Genomic DNA, 13,757 nt, shown 5'->3' with positions numbered 1-13,757 from the left:
TGCCCTGTTTGGTTCTTATCATGAGGGAAGGGACAAAAGCCAGCTCAGTGTGGCTTTGAGATACATGTTCGACTTGGAGCAGGTCTTGCAGTTTTGCTCGCCGAGGGGATGCAAGCGACTACTGAAATGGCTTATTTTGAATGGGGTGGACCTGGGTGGGTGCTCAGGACACTGAGGGTGGCATGTTGAAGCCGGCCTTTTGTCTGCTGCTCAAAAATCTGGTCTGTGAAGGTGCTGTGGTGGTTTTGGTCTGGTGAAGGACAAATACAAGCTGCTCGTTTTCATCCTAGCAGGGAGTAACATAACAGGCATTGTGCTGGGTCATGGTGAGTTTGCAAAGAAGGTCGAAGGTCTAAATACAGAGCAAAGAGTCTTCTTGGCCATGTTTTTGTAATTATGTCAAATGATGCTGCAGATGGTAATTTCCCAGGTAAGCCTCTTAGAGCACTGGCTGCTTTCTGGTGGACCCCACAATATCAATGAGCGCAGGGCAGAAGGCAGGAATGCCCATGCCCGGCCTCTGCTTGCGTGGTTGGAACCTCCCTACAGAGGGAAATACCGACTATTTGTGTGTCTCACCCTGTGCAAAATGAGGAGAGCACTCCTGACCTTCCTTGATTGCAAAGCTGAGCTAATTGATACCTGTGAACTGGTCTGAGGTTACTGAATATAGACTTTGATGCCCAGACATGATGCCGTTCCTTTCCACTACTGACAAGTGGCCACCTTGAAACCTGGCTGATCCTTACCCAGGTGATGGCCATGCTCAATGTGGTGTCTCTGAAATGGGTCACCCCTCATTAACTGTCTAAGAAAAGCCTGTATTTTTCACAGAACCTTCTAAAGACACGGAAACCACGCAGAAATAGAAGAGAGTTTGATCTTTGGCAGGTGATGGACACTACCACACCCAGCACCTTCCCTGGTTGGATGCATCCTGCAGAATGAAGGGATCCCATCATTCCTGTCCTCGTGTCTGTCCCAAGTGAGCAAAATGTACCTGGCTTGCAAGGCCAGGGAGCAACCAGCTGTGGCTTGTGCTCTCATCTATCCCTGCATGTTGGGGAGCCTCTTCCTACCAGGGCTTCTGGTGAGAAGAAGACGACATTCAGATAATGACTGTTGCAAGCTGCTAACATTTGTTGCTCTTTGATAATTAATAGGACAAGAAGCTAAACAGACAAATCTCTCCCTAGCAGGCGTCTCCAGCTGGGATGTCAGTGCAGAGCCCTGGGAGGCTGGAGCAGCGTGGTGAGGAGAACTGCCATGGCCTTTGGAGAGGAGCCTCCCGCCGAGCTGCCAGGGGTGTGCTGGGCAAGGGTCCCCCAGGAAGGGTTGTCACGGCGTGTGTTCAGGAAAGGGGAGAGTTCTGGGTCTTGCCGGTTGTCCCTGCGGGCTGGTGCAGCAGCAGGCAGAGCGGCGGGGTTTGGTGCTGCCCCCACCCCTGCTGCTCTCTGTTCAAATGTGGGGAGCAGAGAGATGCTGCTGCGCCTGGCCTCCATCAGGGGGGTTCTTTGCCAGCCTCCTTCTCCTGCAAATGTGAAGAAGTGAGCTATGGTGCTTTCTTCTAGGCATTATGACACTTGGCAGAGTTTATCCTCAGCTTGAGGAAGGATGGAGGCAGGTTACTGCAGCTCTGATGGTACCTACGTGTATCTGGAAATGGCACCTGAAGCGGCAGGGAGCAGGGGAAGACTTTGCCCTGATTGCTTTGTGGGAAGCTCTCACTCTGTAGCTCAAGGTTTTAATGAACCTTTGCAAATAGGCTGGATGCACCTACAGCCATGTCCCTGGGTCCAGGTCCCCTTGCAGACATGTTGTCTTCTGGTGTATCCAGGATGGCTTTGGAGGAGTTACTCCTGGTCTTTGCTGCTGTAATCAGGAGAGCACGGCCTGGAGAAGCTGCTGTGATGGGTGACTTCAGCTGGGCTGGTCTCATCCCAGCACGTGGTTGCAAAGCGAGGCAGGAGGGCAGGGAGAGGTGAGTTGGGGTGACACACCGGGGTGAATTGGGGCTCACAGGATGGGGCTTGCTTCCACATAGGGTTTCTCCTGGGAGTCTTCCTCCTTGGCACCCCCAGAGCCTGCACCCCTTTGCTCCCCGAGAGCAGGGGAACCCCAGCACGTGCGTGCTCGCTGCAGGGAAGGTTTGGGGAGAATCCCTAAGGTGGGTGCGGATCTGGGTACATGGAAAGCCCAGCAGAGCCTTGTCTCATCCATGCTTGGCCCTTGTGGCATGGCACCGTGCAACATCCCTCGTCCCTCTCTCCTGGCTGCTGCTGCGCCAGAGGTACCGCTCAGAAACAACCAGCATCGCTGCGATGAAAACCAGCTTCTGTCTCTATAGCAACAGCGAGACATGGTGGTACCCGCTGTGGGGGTGCCTGGCCTGTGTCCCATGTCCCTGCCTGATCCTGTCCCCAGCTTTCAGCCCAAGTAACCCTGCCCCATCTGTCCCACTGCAGGCTGTGCTGCGGGCCAGGAGGCAGATTGAGGGGTTCAGCCCCCTGTGCTGCACTCCAGGGCTGGATCTGAGTGGTTTGGCTCAGCAGCAAGGAGGGCACAGCATCAGGAGGGAAAGGACAATCTCTCTGGGCTTTGGGCTTTCAATTTGCACAGATGCTGTCTGCCTTCCAGCCCTTGACTCTGCTCGTGAGGAGGAGCGTGGGTGCAGCATGCCTGTCCCTAAAGCCCTACAACCAGAAGGTTTTCTCCCCGCTCAGATGTTGTCACGTGGCTGTGGGGCAGCAAAAAGCCAAATGGTTAAAACTCCTCCAGGATTTCCCAGGGATGTGAGTGCTTTCCCTGAATCTTCAGATCCCCAGATTAAGACATGCAAGGCTCAGTGTGAGGCTCAGGGAGGAGTGGTCCTTCCCAAGCCAGGACACATCTCCACCCCAGAACAAGCCCTGTCTGCAGCCAGGCAGCTCTGGGCACCTTCTGACTTCCACTTTGTCTAACAGATGAGGTAAGAAAATGTCCTGGAGGAGGCAAGTGCAGCGCATGGGTCCGGGGCTGCTGCATGGGTCTGTGCAAGCGGGAGAGTCCCAGGCTGCGCTGGCAGTGATTTTGTTTGTGATTCTGGTGCGTACAGTGACAGGCCCCTCCTCCCCTCGCCCTAATGCTGATTATGCTCAGCAGCAAAAAAAAGATATTTTAATTTATTAAAAAAAAAAAAAAAAAGGGTGCCATTGCAAGTAGCAAATCTGGATTATACCTTTGGGCATATGTGGGAATCACAGCTGGGGTGTTTAGTTCCCCCACCCCCCAACCTAAGCTGTTGTTTTGTTCCAACAAGCAGTTTTGTGTGTTTGTGGCTGGGACTGTGCTGAAATGAAGGTGGGACAAATCCCTTCCCACACTGGGGCTGTGGGGCCCTCCCTGTCATGGGGCTGCTGAACGGGATCCTCTCTGCTGCCCCCCAGGAAGGGGTGACTTGGGCCCCGTGTCACCCTGGGGACGAGGCAGGTGATGGGGATGGAAGCACAGGCACTGGCTGGCAGATTTGAGGACTCGGCGGGAATTAGGAAGGCTGTTACACAAGCTCTCCCTGCGGTAGCACAGGTGTGGCTCTAGTTCAACCCGTGCTGGGTTTTCTTGGGCAAACACACTCTTTTATTCACTGGGCGCATTTCTGATGGCCCATGGGTTTACACAGCTCACAGCAGCTCGGTTCAGCAGCCCCAACTCCTGGCACCGCTCCCCACGGCACCAAATCGTGCAGGACCGCCCCAGCAGCCATAAACTCCTTTCTGGTGCTCAAAGGTTTCTCCTCAGTTAGAGAGAATCATCTATGTGATTTTTGGTTAGGTTTTTGTATTAAAGCAATAATTAACCACGTCATTTGCAGGCTAAAAGTTTAATGTATTGGGCAAAGCCTAAAGAGATAGGAAGGTTCCTCCCTTTCAGACGTGTGTGCTGTCAGAGCAGGTGATGCTGCAGATGGAAGATACGTGAGCGCAGATGATGCCGTTTATGTGTTTGACCATCTGAAATAGCGATGTGGCCGGTCCCCGCTGCAGGGTGGGAACAGGTGACCAGAGAGGAGTTTTTCTCTGGTGTCATCCCAAGAATCCCTGGCTGAGGCACTTATATCTGAATATAGCACCTGATTTAAGGTGGTGCTGAGCGCTCTGCCCCCCAGGCAGGCAGGGATGGGGTTGCTTCGCTCCCCACCTCACTGGGGCTCAGAGGCAGCAAAGGTCTCTGCGTTTGTTCCCCAGGACACAAGAGTCAAAGCGGATTAAGGGTCCCTCGACTGATCACATTTATTTCATTATTTGAGTGAAATCCCTTGTAAATACCACCTCCCCCCCACCCCTTCTTATAAAAATAGAAGGCAGTGAAGAATTGGAGATTTAGGAAAAGTTAATCGCAGGAGTCGCTTGAAAACCATTAACCTCTTGCAGCCCGAGTGAGGCTGAGCAGAGTGGGGAGATGCTGCATGGCCTGGGGGGTGTCCAGTGGTTTCCCCAGCCCCCCCAAAGCGGGGTTTTCTCGGAAAATCCCTGGTTCTTAGCAGGGGAGTCCTCTCCCGGCTCGGTGATACTACAGCAGCTTTGTTCACAGCTTGGCCATGGTGAACTGCTAATTGCAGTGTTGCAACAAATTGGCTCAAGTGTCCAGATGACTCCGGGGCGCTCGGGGAGGGGGACACGTCTTGGCATCATGGGCTTAGGGCCACTTGAAATGCTGATGCTCTTCCCTTTCCAGTGTGGTTACTCTGGGGACCTGGGCACTGCACAGGGATCTCTCCCAGATTAAGTATTTTGAACTGATTTCTAACAGATGGAGCTGGTGTCCTCTCCCCAAAACTGCCCTGTCCTTGCAGAGTCCTCATCCCTGTGATACACCCTTGCTCATGGGACCCCCTCTGACTTTCTCACTTCTCCCAGGACCAGCAGCCTTGTGCAAGACCGTCAGTGCCAGGAAGTCACACCTGCAGAAATTAATTAAAATAAGAGCAATGGGAAAAAAAAGCTGAGAGCTACAGTGATGGATGGTGGCAAAACACTTGCCCAGAGACTGAAGCGCTCTGGGCATTCAGTAGCATTTGCTTCCAGCCAAGGAGTCATGCAATAGTTAAACACACTTGATGTGATGGTGATTAAAGAATCAGACACCGACATCTGGGTGCAGGTCCATTGCGAGGAGCTGTGATGCACCCAGCGCTGATGCCCTTTCCCCGCTGGGATTTGCACCTCGGAGCTGGCAGCACTGGTTTGTCATGGTTTGCTTCCCCTGGCTGCAAGGGGGTTTTTCATTCGCTTTAAATCCAAAACCTAAAGTTGTGTATTAATAGCATGGTAATGCATAGCCTTTGTGTCCAAGCCAGGGGTTATATAAAACACAGATTAATGGGAATCAGCAAAAGAGAGGAGCACGTGGAGGGATGTGGTGAGGATGCCTTGGGAGGGGAGGCAGGAGGGAGCTGGCAGCTCTGGAGGGGAGGGAAGGTGGCTGAGCACATCCAGAGTGCTTCCTGGCAGGATTTGCCCCCGTTATTGTTCTGCAGTCCCCGATTCAGGACATTTCCTGAGCCAGCATTGCTGCCACATCACGTCTTTGGCCCCTGGGTGATCACAAGAAAGCAGAAAGGGGGTCTGTGAATTTGACTGGAAATGGCTGCTGGTTTTTTGTTTGTTCTTCGGTTTGGTTTTGGGTTTTGTTGGTTTTTGGTTTTTTGTTTTTTGTTTTATTACATACATCATTTCTGCACCTGCAAACAACAGGCTGGAAGATAAAGCAACAAGCAGCCATCCAAATGAAAGGCGCTTTTTTCACTGGGTTATAAATGAAACCCCCAAGGTGGCTTGTTTCCCCTCTCCCGTCTCATAAAGCGAGGTGATGCTTGGGTTAAGAAAGGCTGAGGATTGTCAGAAACTCCTTCCCCTCATTGGTGATCTCTGGGAGATCGGTGCTGGTTTCCAGGGACCACACACACCACTCAGAACAGCAGGGCCTGAGTTTTGGGCAGAAAAGCTCCCTCTTGCAGACTCCTCAGCCCAAAACAACTCAAAATGTACTGAAGGGGCAGCAGGGACACTAAACCAAACCCTTCCCTTTGCAGCTCCTCGGAGCACGGGCAGAAGAGATGAGCAAGAGGGGGAAAGCAACAGGTTTTTGGGCACCTGCCTCCAATCGTGACTTTCCTTGGGAAAGCACGACCGTCTCGACATCTCTCCATACAGGCAGATTCCTCCCACCCCCGGAGGAAGGCACAGCTGGACACCAACCATCAATCATGTCCCGCCAGGAAGGGCTTCTATGGGCTGCGGGATTCCTGGTGGGGTTACTTTTTTTCAAAGCCTCCTGCAATAACAGCAACCGTTGCTCCGCTTCCTTTCTAGATAACCTTTTTCCTGCTGCCCAACATGCTTATCTGCTGCAGACAGACTGGCAAGATGAACCGGAAAGCTGATACCTTATCTCTCCCTCTCAAGGAGCTTATTTAAGTGCTGGAATGTGTTGCGATGGTAAATGATTGTTAAAATCCAAGTGGGGTACATGGACCTAAGGACAGGTCCTGCTGGGAGGGAGCACCTAGTCAAAAAGGATACTCATGGGACTACAGCCTTTCTGGGATTTTCTGGTTTTTATCTGCCAAAAGATGCATTGCCTAAAGTGTAAAATGTTCGTTTTAAAAACCAAAAGGCATGGGTTGGGTTTCTCGATAATCTGTGGGTTAATGCTGCAGGCTGCTCCCACCTCGGCGAGGTTCACCATGTCCCTTCGATACGGCTTTATCTGTGCCTCAGTTGGCTCTTTGCAGCAAATATACTGCTGTGGGTTGGCCTCGCAAGGGGTGCAGCGAGGGTTAACAGCATGTGATATCGCATGGCAAGTGTTCCTCGCTCACCCTTAAATCTGTACTGGTGCGGGAAGCCATAAGATGCTAACACATCCATAAAGGTAAATAGGATTTGAGAGCTATCGGGCTAATTGAAATGAATGGGGCTCGGCTGCTCAGACAGCATGATACAATGAAATGAGACCTCTCTGGGGACACCGAAGTTGCGCAGAGCTTTAGCACTTCACTTATTTCAGCCACTGCAAGTGGCAGCTACAGCAATAGCAATTGCAGACGCCGGGATTTGAGCACTGGGACAGCAGAGGGGCCAGGGACAACCGGCGTGGCCGGTGTGATGTCCATAACAGCTGCTGAGGAGGGCTGAGACAGGCTTATTTTGGTCCTGTCCTGGGTAGAAAAATAGACGGTGGTGCTGGGTGCCAGCCTGGACAGAGCACGCTGCCAGCAAACCAGGGGTGCTCCCCCTCTCCATAAAAAACTGTGTCCCAGTGCACCCGGGAGGCAGAATGGAGGAGAGGGGAGCAGGGCCGGCAAAACCACATGGGAACAACCCCATACCAGTGAGCTCTAGGTGTGAGTGTCCGGATCCCAGCGCCCCGACTAGTGAGTGACGAGAGCTCACGAGGGGTCCCTGCACCCCCCTGCCCTGACCCCAGCACCCAGGGCCAGGCTTAGACTTGGGATGGCTCTTGCTGCTTCAGCTGCTCTTGCACAGTAGTTGCCAGAGAAACTGTACGGTGGCAGCGCACGCTGCTACCATGGGCTGCTGCAGCTGAGAGTTAATCTGTTCCACATCACCAACTGCTTTTCCATAGTGATGCATAAGGAATTGCTGTCCCAGAGCAGACCTCAGAGCAGACCTCAGCTCACCTGTGTGACAATGACAAGTGCTTCAACAGCAATGCAGGTGACCCTGTGGCAGCCAGGATGGGACAATGTGATTTCTGGGAGGTGCGATCCAGTCTCACTGGAGCTTGAGCTGGCCCGTCCCCTGAGGCTTTTTATTCCTTGCAAAACTCTTACAATTAGACACTGTGATGTGCATGTCTGCAAGGCCCTCTCCCCTTGTGTAGTTCCAGGCTCCAGCCCCAGTCACAGCCTTTTTGGGGGTTGCAGAGAGGACCCTGCAGGGAAGCAGGACTGACAGTGAAACCCATGGCACTCATTGTTCTCCCCATGATGTGATTTGATTACGCTGATTGCAAATAGGGCTGGTATTAGCCGCTACATCCTGACATAGCTGATCAATGCTGTTTGTCTCCCCCAGCCTTCCTTCCTCAATTCCTTTAGGGCAGCTCTCATATTTTGGGGATGTCACAGCTCCAGCCGTTGCCCTGCATCCCTGTGGGGCACAGTGACCATCAGGATGGGGCCGGGCTGTCCTGCAGATAGAGCGAGTCTCAAAGGTGCCCAGCTCCGGCTGCAGCCCCCTTCCAACTTAGCAGTTGTCCCTGTCAATGTAAGAAGTAGGAACGGGGGGGAACCATCTGAGCTGCTCGGTGTCTGTGTCTTGTGATCCTGAAACCCAAGAGCCCCCCCTGACTCAGCAGGTTATTAATAATCCCCTGGCCGCGCTCCTGCTGCAGCACCTGCCAGCCCTGGCATCGCTGGTCTCTCCTCTGCAGCCGGGTGAGACACACACCCCAGGCAAGGTCAGGGACTCCTTCCTGCTGACCCCCATGTCCCATCCCCACCCACAGGGCTGAGCAGACATGGTGTGAGGCTTGTGGAGGGGCCTGGAGAGACCCCAAGACCCCTGCACCTCCCGCCAGCACTGGAGAGGCTCCTCATTCTGCTGATGTGAACCTCATTGCACCCAGGTCATCTGTTTTCTTGTACCCAAACCCAGCCCTGGTCCAGGCTGCAGGGCCGGCGAGTTGGGCTTTCTGGACTGTAGCATCAGTGACTGCTACCTGCCCCTTCCTCAGGCTGGGACACACTGGGTGTCCCTAGGCTGGTGCAGCCCCTGGTGGTGTTTGGTCCCCACATCTGTTTGGCCAGGATGGGGTCTGCCATCCACTGGCTTTCCATCTGTCTCTGCTGAACCTCTTCTTTGGTCACAGCCTTTGCCCACACTCTTCTTCCCAGGATTGTGAGGGTGAAGCCACAGGTCCCTTGAAGACCCTCCAGGTACATGTGAGACCTAAGAGAAAGAACGGCATATTCTCACCCTCATTTCCCACCACCTCCTCTCCCCCCCATATCCCCCACATCTTGGCCTTGCAGCAGGTGAAGCGTTTCAGCCCACTGCATCAGGCAAAAACCCCTTCTCACCTTCTCGACGCCTTGACCTACTCTCTGAGTGGTGTGTTCAGGACCACCGTGCAGCAGGTAAGCTGAGCTGTTCACCCCTCAACACGGGCCCTTTTCTCCCGGGGACAGATGCAGGGGATGGGGCTGGCATCCCCCTGCCCGCGGGATGCAGCTCCCGGGGCTCCCCGGGTACCGGGGGGACCCACCAACCTGGCCGCCCGGGGCCGGGGGGACACGGAACGGAGCCCGCCCGCCGCCGGCTCCCAGGCTGGATGTGTCGCTCCCTCTAGTGGGGACACAGGAGGATGTCGCCGCCGCCACCCGGGATCCCGGCCCCGGGGGGGCGGCCCCGGGAGCCGCAGGAACGCTGCCCTTCGAACAGGGATGTCCGGACCCGGTTACACCCGTGTTATCCCCGTGGGGAGCTGTGCCCTGTGCGTGATGCCCCACGCCAGGTGAAAGCCCCGTGGGAGGTTACACCTCGTGGGAAATTACACCCTTGAGCTCTTCCCGCAGGACTCCCCAGCAGTGCATGGGGACCGAGGGCCATTCCTGGGTTATGGATCTTCTCAGGGCTGAGGCTGCGTTTTGCTGAGCGGAGATACTTAGCGCCCACTGAAATATTTAGGAATTGTGTTAATAATTAAAGAAGAGACTGAACTCGAAAGGGACTTTGTGTGATCTCATGAGACAGATGGGACAAATCTAGTAATGAGAAAAAACTGCTCCCTAAAGTGCGGCATTATTTCATAAATTCTCCAAGAAAAAGGGAATACTGCAACTCTGGAGATGTTCCAAAAAATGTCCTTTGCCTGGGGACTCTGGGAGTGAATCCCACAGCCCCTGTTTATCCCAAATTACCATTTTTGTCTCTGCATGTGTGCAGGGTTCACACGCTGGCCAGGCTGTGATCATCCCATCGCAGATCAAAGCCATGTTTGTCAGGGACAGCGAGAGTCTGCTTGCTTACACCAGGGGTTGCAGTTCTACCAGAATCACTTATTCCTATCAGCTTCATTGCATCCAGGAGCAGCTGATAGTTCCCTTTGGTGAGGCGAAGCGAGATATTTTTGAACTGTGAAACAACAGCCGTCTCGTAACACATGGAGCAGAGGAATCAGATGGTTGTGATTGAGGGTTGGAACCATGAACCTAAATGTGTCCATGAACTTACATTCCTGCCACATCTGTGGTTTTTAAGAGGGTTGCAAGTTGGGAAGTAAAATTATGGGCCAGTTAGATCTGAACTGAATATGAGGCATTGCAAAATCAATTACTTTAAAGTACCTTAAAACTCCTTCAGTAAATCTGGGGAAAGTGCGGAATCGTCTATCCTTGTTTTCCATGTTGGGGAGGTTTCCCCCTCTTTGCTAGTGTAGGTCTTGTGGTTAATAACAGCCTCAAATATTTGGCTGAGTTTGTCCCCAAAGCAGGCTGAGGTTTTCATGACTGGACAGACCAGAGTGAACAAAATGTCATTTTCAAAAGAGAGTGGGGTTTATTACTAAAATATCTGGATCAGCTCTGCAGAGGTTTGGCTCTAGTGTTGTTCAGGACAATTGCTGATCTTCAGAGTCAGGGTGAAACAAGACTGAAGATATTAGTGTAAGTCAGCGATCTGCCTATGAATGGTCACAGAAATCAGACAGGTTGATCTAACACAGTCCTTTTCTCAGAACTATTCCTTGCGTTTTGAGATACACCTTCTAGCACCCTATGTCAAATAACTGTTGATTTTTTTTCCTCTGAAAAGGAGGGCTTTGAAAGAGCAAACTACTAGAAAAGCAGATGCTCCTAGCAGCATTTTTCTGTGTGTTTGGGGAGTGAGCATTGAATTGAGAAAACAGGTCTTCACCTGGCAAAACTTTAATACTTGCACCTCCATTTCCACATTTTCTCCTCTTTTCTGAGTGTGCTGAAAACTCAGCATGTCACCAACAATCTTTGGAGTGTTTTGAAGAACACAAACTGTCACGTTGGGTAAAAGATGCATGGTGTTGCTTGAATTTTTCTTGAACCTCTTGCTATTTAGGCAACCAAGGCTGCGCGAGGGCTTGCAAGTGGCTGTTCAAAGACAGAGTTTGGGCTTTAAAAGCTGTTTTAAGAGCAGCCTTGTTAGCTTCTGAACAGCATGGCCAAAGGAAAAATCACTGAGCAGAAGCCGTAGTGTTGTTTTGCAGTTACAGGGAAAAACTGAAGTCACGGCTGATGAAGTGCCTCCAAAATACTTGTAGTATCAGGCAACTGGTATTTGGTTCTCATTGCAAGCAAAGCTCAGTGCTAAAGCCAGCTGAAAGCAATTCACTTCTTATTGGAAGAATAGCTTCTTCCTTTTAATCAGCTCTGTTTTAAATTATTTCCTTTTTTAGTGCCTTAAATAGTCATTTTGGTTTGTCCTTTAGGCAGCCAGCATTTGCTCACAAAGAATGGTGTGGGTCTGCAGCCTTTAAAAGGACAAACAATAGTCTGGCAAACAGAAACGCTTCAATGGCATCTCAATTTTATATGGAGCCTGACTCCCCATGGGCCACAAAGGAATAAAGGAAAAGAACAGCCTCTACCTGATCCAGCAGCTACAAGGAGCAATAACTAACTGCTTGAATCAGCTCTCATCTGGGAAATTAGGGGGAAAAATAAAGAGCGGGGGTGGAAATAGCAAATAAGACTGCAGCTGGGGCACCCAGGCTCCTCTGCAGTAGGAAGGAACTGGAGTTGGTAGCTTTGTCCTGCCGCAATGGTGAGATTTATGGTGGAGAGTTAGAAGGGGATCATCTTAACTAAAGTACTTTCCTTCACATTCACCTGTAAAGTAAATCTTTGTACACATAACGGTTCAGCAATCTCAAGGCCAGAGGTGGATTTGGCGCTCTGTAAACTGGCCAGATATTCCAAAAATACTGCGGGGCAAAAAAAATACCCTAAGAAACTCTGCAATTCAGTCCGCAAGCAGAGCGAGCAGAATTGCCCTGCATGACACAAGACACGTAAAGCAGATGCACAGAGGGGACCACACCATGAGTTAGTGGGAGTTAGCATGAGCGTAGTGTTGCAGTCTTTGCTCTCGCTGATCACATTTAACCCAGTTTGGGGTAAAGACCAAGATTCCTGGGTTTTCATGCTCTTTTCCCATTCACAGTATTTCATACTTAGAGAGTATTTCAGCTTAGAGAGGTGAGAGGCTCTAGCTTCCTCTCACATCAGAACGTCTCTTTGTTCTTCTTAAAAACAACTTTATAAAAACATCTCTATTGATATTAGGTGTTAAATAAGAGGAGGAAAAAAACAAACCTTTTATATTTGAGACCCAATGTCCCTTTGTTCTGTTTGAGGTTGAGCTTTCAAAGCATTTCCTTTTATTTGGATAACACAGCATCATACATGGGATTACAGAGAACTGCCAGAGCTACTCAAATCTCCTCTCCCACCTCTCATATATGACAGCTCGACTCTATCGCTGTTCTTGCTGACTGAGTTTTGGGTCCTAAGGCCCTGTTCACTTAGTTGCAGGCTTGAATTTCCCTGTAGCTGTCTCAGATGAGCTAATGAAGTGAGCACAGGCATGAGGCGTTCTTGATTCAGACACAACTGCATTTGAAATGGATTGTCACGCTTCAGGGCACAAACCAGCTCCTACATGTGGGACTAGAAAGACCTGATGGGACTAGAAAGCATATTATCCTGTGGACAGGTTGCTCCACCACTGTCCACTGTGTTTCTTCTGCAGCAGCTGACGTTGGCTGTGGTCTGAGACAGACAGAAACTACCGTGACCTGACCCAGTAAGGTGAATGCATATTTTATGTATGCCGAATGGCCTCTGGATGAGGAACAGAGCAGGATCGCTTCGCTTTTTCCAAAGGGATCATGGAGTTTTGTGAAGGACTGTGGGGGCAGTAAGGCCCTGTCTTGCACTGCAGGCTGCCATTTACAGCTGAGCAAAGTGGTACCAAAATGGCATAAGAGCACTTAGCGTTCAGTTCGCTCCGCTGTAAATCACTCTGCATGGTGCAAGCCACGGTCAGGGATTTATAGATTCAGAGCAAATTTTTGTGGAAGCTGTAGAATGTAATAGTAATTATATTATTTCTAGGAAGCTTTAGACCATAAGACATTTCTGTAGATGTGAATTCTATACTAAGGCTGTATGCCCTCTGCAATGGTTATTTTCTGTTTGACAGGATTCTTCATTAGTGGAAGGATGAAGCACACAGCAAGGTTTCTGCTCTCACTTGTAATTAGCCCTGGGAAGAGGAAGCAGGACTCTTCCTGCTCAGGAGAGGTTGACTTTCAGGTCCAGGGGATAATTTGCTCAGCTCTCTGGAATAGGTCAACAAGCAGAGTGGGCGATCAGTCCTTCCAGAACAGATTCTGTGCATTGAACTTCATCCAAGTGAAACCTGTTTATCAGCCCTTGCCCAAATCTCTTCTTGCCGTCAACACTCCTCCCTCTCAGTTGGTCGTGGGTCTAATCCCACCAGCTCTCATATCATACCAGTTGTTTTGGTTTATACTCAGGTGGTAAGGTGTTTTGAAGAGCAGTACAGGAATTAATCACCTTATGCTGAGGTCTGATGGTGTCCCCATGGACCAGGACAAAGTGGAGCCATGCTTTTCCCTTTGGTGGGGGCAGGCTATGTCCTTTCACTATTCATATCATGCCCAGCTCTGAACAGAGAAGAAAAGCCCAGCCCCAA

Source organism: Columba livia, chromosome 19, assembly GCF_036013475.1.
Source record: "Columba livia isolate bColLiv1 breed racing homer chromosome 19, bColLiv1.pat.W.v2, whole genome shotgun sequence".
Taxonomy (NCBI): Eukaryota; Metazoa; Chordata; class Aves; order Columbiformes; family Columbidae; genus Columba; species Columba livia.
The sequence above is the reverse complement of the archived record's forward strand: the minus strand, read 5'-3'. Positions refer to the sequence as shown.